At 34.1% G+C, this 6,226-nt stretch overlaps 1 long non-coding RNA gene across 1 annotated transcript; it reads left to right on the forward strand.

The window, feature by feature from the left end:
* The first annotated feature begins 2,255 nt into the window (after positions 1-2,255).
* LOC134753837 (uncharacterized) lies at positions 2,256-5,247 on the forward strand. Its single transcript, XR_010128844.1, has 3 exons — positions 2,256-2,306; positions 2,607-2,701; positions 5,017-5,247. It is a non-coding gene; the product is annotated as an uncharacterized LOC134753837 (long non-coding RNA).
* Positions 5,248-6,226: the final 979 nt, after the last annotated feature.

A 6,226-nucleotide genomic window follows, 5' to 3' on the forward strand; every position in this document is an offset into this window, starting at 1 on the left:
AGATGAAAATATCATAATTTTATGGGTAATTTTGACCTCGAAGTTTTTTCGTACTTCTAATTCCAAAATATAAATAAACAAATGTTGTGAAGATTAAATGTGGTGTACATTAATTGGTGTGATTGCGATTTGTTATTTTCTTAAATTAAAACCCATAATACATTTTATTTTACGTTTTATTTACTAAACATGTTTAGTTTTGTACCACCTACGCGAATTATAGGAGGTATTTCATTGTTTATACGCCTAAAAAAAACGGCCCATTGACATTTTATTTAACAATTTTTTAATACCGTAAACAAGCTAACTTTGCCTCCAGGGTAATCGCCCCAACGTGATATCAAATATTGGGGTAATTTTTACCAATATGGTATCCCCAAGTTTATGACGTCATCTATATCTATCCCTTACGGGCGCACGCGTATAGCTGGTCTATGAGATGCAATGAGGGCTAACGCGTATGAATTCGCCGCTAGGGGCGCTAGTGTAGATGGTGGTCTTTTCCATAGTTCGAAATGTCACTTGTCACTTCAATGACTGACAGCTGTTCTTTAGTCTTTTGGTCTTCTGGACCACCATCAACAGAGGCGCCAACTGGTGAGCAAAAAAACGATAGCCCTCATTAGTCGATAAGCATTCGATTAGCCTTTTGACCGCCAAAGACGGTAAATCACGTCGTCGACATTTTGTGCCACTCACGCCGCCGACGTCATTTGCCGTCCAAACTTAATTTATCAAAGACTCTTTAATAAATAACTATATTTCTTTGTTTGTATTTGCATTATTTTATTTTGCCCTTCTACTTTATTGTATAACTTTATTACAATTCAACTATGAATAGAAGGTTAAAAAAAACAACATTATGTTATAATACGACTTACCCAGTAAATAGCATAGCTAGCCACGCCAAAAACGGCACTTGACGTCGCCTAGTGATGTGACCGAGTCATGGAGGAATAATATTATTTATGAAAGTAACAATCTCCTAATAGAAATCGTTTCGCGCAGTTCCGACAAACACGCTAGCGCCATCAATAATAGATATGGCTTAATCCCATACATTTTGTAATATGAGTTGTTTTTGCTAAAATAACTGCTATTTGTGCTGTTACGGTACTTGTTTTCGTGCTTAATTTAAACAACTTGGTTTAAAAAAAGTTGGTACTGACCTTTTGTGATAATGTAACCCCTTATGCATTTATTTTATTGTAACGATACTGCAGTTTGCTAATTAGTAGGTAATAATAATCGACAACTGGTTTGCACATCTCTGAGTAACGCGCGCTTATCAGTGTTCCGTGCGCCCATGACGGCACTTCACGTCCGATGCCTGACGTCACCACCAAGTAGTGATGTGGCATTATTGAGAGATTTGAGTGGAAGTTACAAGTACATTTTTACATATTTAAATACGTTATTTAAAGGTTTTTAGTAGAGCTAAAAGCCAGAATTATCTAATATTATATTGTAAAACACCTGTGTAGTGGTTCTTCTAATCTAAGTATCTCAAAAACGAAATCAGTGAAAATATCGATATCCTGTTTTGTAATCACTATTGTTCTCTAAGGTTTTATTTTGCTTAATTGCGGTGTCACGTCGAGTTACGTCAATGCTTGAAAAGGTTAGATCGATGAAGAGATCGGATGTTGCTTAACTCATTCGATTCACAATCATCGATACTAAAGAAATCGTCAATTTTCGCGAATGGCAACCCCATAGTGTAAACCGGAACGACCTCGGAGTACAAATAATATGCTCAATTTCACTAAAAGGATATATACTCAAGAAAATTGCAGAAAAATAAGCGTGAAAATATTAATTATGTATTATAATTACGTAAAAGGAATGTTATAGTATTTAAGTTAGAATTACGAGGGTTAATGAGTGCGTTATCTGTAGGGCGCTTGTTTGGTCAATCGTCGGTATTATTAATTGTCAAAATCATTTAATACACCTCAAAACCTTAAAATATATTTCTATATTCGTTTTCATTAATTTAATGATTAATTAACTTAAATAGTGAAAAATTCTACTAATATTTATGATGTCAATTATTATATTTAAAACTTATCTCCACGGAAATTAGAAGAACGTGAACTTTATTCTTTCGGTCTAAGGTTTATTTCACTACGACAACAATCACGGTCACCGGAAGGATTAAGGTTTGTTATGTTGGGGTTATCCGCTACTAAATTGTACGAGCGAGTTAGCGTCGGTCACAGGGGGAGGCAGCCATTTTCGGTTATTCGTTAACTACAACTTCGAGAGCATCGTTAGAAACTTGCAAAGTTAATTTTTGCTGCGGGGTAAGTTCTTTTAATTGTTTTAACAAGTGTTTATAGTAGATTTTTCGTTCATAAACAAGAATCAAATAAAAGTGGCACGCAGGAAGGAAAAAATAAAGTAATATTTACGAAACTTAACTACCATATACAGAATAGCGAGCGTCCCACGTTGTCGACTTAAACTTTTAACGTTTTCTAGTCAGAATTCGTCTTGTTGGTAAATCATTTGTCAGAAACAGACGATGCTAGTTAAGGGGAAAGCGTCCCTCTTTTATTAACTTAATTGTTACTTTTGTATAACGAACCTCGTTTGGTATGTAGGCAGTTAGCCGCCACATAGTCTACCAGCTACTCTCTACAAAGCCAGCACAACGTCTGCCCAGTGTCATCTGAGGCGAAATCCAGTCTGTTTCACTGTAAGTACATGTTGTTCATTTAAAATTCCCTTTAGCGTTTTGCTCTGCGACCTGCTATCCATCCGAAGTTTTAACATATACCACGCCAGTGCCTATCGCCTGAAACGCCTTGCTCAGGGCGTCTTGTCATCTCGGATATGAGAATAGTATCTCATTAACTATAGATAAATTCTGCGTCACCTACTACAATTTATTAAAAGGCTCATAAGCGCTATAGCAAAAAAAAAAATGAATAAATTCCTCCCAAGCTAAGGGACTACATTATTTATTTGTTTAGGAATTAAAACAGAAAAGGTGTTTAAATAAATTCATTTCTTGAACATTGCTTATTGATTAGCTAAATAAGTAGACTAGTACCAGCTTTACCATACTTTACTAAATATCATAATCAACTCGACTTTCATAATGAAATTCTTGTTATTATAAAAGTGCCATTAGTTTAAATGATAGTAAGCGTTATTTCTGATTATCAACACTATTCATATCGTGATATCAATGATTATTTCAAACTCGATAGTGTGCTCAAGCGAATGAAACATGAACCGTTCATTTAAGAATTTCAACTTTACTCTATCAACTGAGATTTATCTCCATTGCCCGTTTGGAACTACAAATTTTAGGGAGCTGCTTTGCTGTGTGTGAATAAAATTATAATTTGTGTTGATTTTTTACCCCTGCTTGACCCCACCTGTTTGGCCATGCTTGCATATATTTTCTTTGTGTGAATTTACAGTTGTTATATTATGTGATAGTGCTAATGATATCAACGCCTTATATATATATGTCATTTGATGATATAGGTTTAAGAAATAAAATAAAGATACTCATAAATAGAAGTGAAACTTAAAATATAACAAAATACAAACCAAACTTAATTGCACTTTGATTTTCATTGTGCAAAAATTGGATTAATATTTCTTGACTTATTGACTTAATTGGAGCACACTTTGAGATTATAAATTTCTTTGAGAGTTATTACACTTAGGGCCGTTCCATCGGTTTGCCGCTGTCTCTGTCACATTTCGCAAGAAAGAACGGGAAAGATCATGCGCGCCAAGTGTCAATTTTGATCTAATTTTGTCGATTTTTATTTATTTTATAAACATTACCCTACAATATCGTAATTCGAAAGCTATGAAATTACTATTTAAGTTAAGATTGTTTTTTCTTCTTTTTTTGTTTATAGTATCACATAATAAATAACCGAGTAAAGTTGGATTAAAAGTCCGAGTTAGAGGTTACTTTGGGAATTAATTGTATCAAGCGAAGTGTCATAATTCGTATATCGGAAGCTATGATGTTAAAGATAATATAGTCAAGAACTACATATATTTTTTCCACGTCTACGAATATCAACGCCTCTTAGAAAAACATGATCATATAAGGAGATTTTTGGCTTTCTGGCTCAGGGAACCGCCTTAGGTAGTTTATATACAAAATAATAGTGAGCAAATATACGCTCATATCTACTTGATCTGCAATATAGTGTCAGTGTTGATTCATAGTGACGACCATATAAGCTATAGATTTCCAAGAAATTAACAACTTTAGTTCAGTGATAAAATTATTTAATTGGATGGAAAGTTTCTTTAGTTACATTTACAACATAAAGACACTTTCAATCTATGATTGCGAGACTTCATTTGTCTGACACATTAAATTACTCATATCTTATTAGTAATTAAACTTCTATAAATTTCAAATAGATTTGGTGATGACTAATTATTATTGGAAAATAATGCTAGTATTTAAAAAAAATCTTAGAATATTTAGATTTTATTTTGAATACACATTCTATTTTGGAACATTTAGTTCATTTTAAATGACAGATAGGTTTGTTCACACACAAACCAAAGAACACACTTTCATTATTCAGTTAGACGTAAAGTATTAGAGAACTTTGATTTTACTAAAGCGTTGACCAATCAAGAGCCATCAGCTTGCGACCTCGACCAACTTAGCTTTGAACCCCCCTAGATTTAAGTAATTGAATGGAGTGAAAATTTAACCTATGCTGGGCTTATATAAGGCTTATGGAACCACTTTAACAAAATTTTATGCTTAGTCTTTGAAACCTGCCTGCGACGCTATGCAATGAATAACCACGTCTCTTAAAATATTTTCCATGGGACATTGTACATTGAGCGGTGTACAATGTGGTATTAAGGGGCCCACAGACTATCAGTCCGCTGGATGATATCGGCCTGTCAGTTGTTCGGAAGTGTCAAATTTTTGTTCTAACTGACAGGCCGATATCGTTCGGCTAACTGATAGTCAGTGGGCCCCTTTACTATTCTGCTGTGTGTTTATTACAGATCTATATCTACGTTAGTTGTCAACATGGAGGAAGGCTTGAAAATTGCACTTAGATTTACTGCCGTTCATTTAGACTGTCAGTTAAGGCGAGGGAGATCCTTAACAGTTTACCTGGTTCCCCTACGGATGAAGTTATCCTCGAAATGGAAATTCGTCAATCATGAAAAGTCTTCAATCTGGTGTCGCGGGGCGAGGTCATTCGAGTCGGTGCGGGGCGGTGCGTGGCCGTTCTGTATGTTAATACTACTTATTCTGTTCCCCTGTTAGTAATACGATCTCTGTGAATAGTCAACGTTATACCGACTAATAAAAACTTATGTACTTATGTTATGTAAACTTATGTTGTGTGCTTATGTACATACCGACACAAAAAAGTTTGTTAAAGAGGTGTCGGTTCGACTAGTAGGCGTCTCAGGCGACCATAGGGCGGGCTCCTTCTGTGTGCAGAGGCTGGCTGGCGATTCAGAGGGGGAATGCCGCCAGCATTTTGGGGAGTTTCCCGGAAGCGGGGGACTTGAGGGAGATTTTTTATATTTAGTTTTTAATTTGTATTGTTTTAGTTTTAGCTCGTCTAGGTTTAATTAGTATTAGTTTTAAGTTTTGATTTTTTTTATGTATTGTACTTATTAATGTGTATAATTGTTTTAGTTTTAGTTCGTCTAGGTTTAATTAGTAATAATTAGTTTTAAGTTTAGATTTTTTTTATGTATTGTACTTATTAATGTGTATAATTGTTTTAGTTTTAGCTCGTCTAGGTTTAATTAGTAATAATTAGTTTTAAGTTTTGATTTTTTTTATGTATTGTACTTATATGTGTGAAATAACTATAACTCTGATATATTAAATTTAAAACTTATGCTAGTATCATATTGCACAGTATTGTGTTTCTTTATGAAGGAAATTTTCCTTGTAATGCTAGTATGTAAGTTTATCACGAAATAAATGATTTATGATTATGATTGATTTTTTTTTTCAATTTTGCTTGTCGAAAAATACTTATTCTTGAATACTAAATATTTTATTTTATGGATATGGTACGACAGACGAGTGTAAGGCCTAATGTTTCTTGGAGAAATGTTATCATCAAGTGTATCGAATAGTAGAATAAAATAGCGAGTGTTTATTTATTTACAGTACATATGGTGCTACTTTCTCGCACTAGTGCGTCAAATAGCACTTTTCGTGCATATGTCGAAAGTTTAAAGGGCC

This window comes from Cydia strobilella, chromosome Z (genome assembly GCF_947568885.1).
Source record: "Cydia strobilella chromosome Z, ilCydStro3.1, whole genome shotgun sequence".
NCBI classification, from domain to species: Eukaryota; Metazoa; Arthropoda; class Insecta; order Lepidoptera; family Tortricidae; genus Cydia; species Cydia strobilella.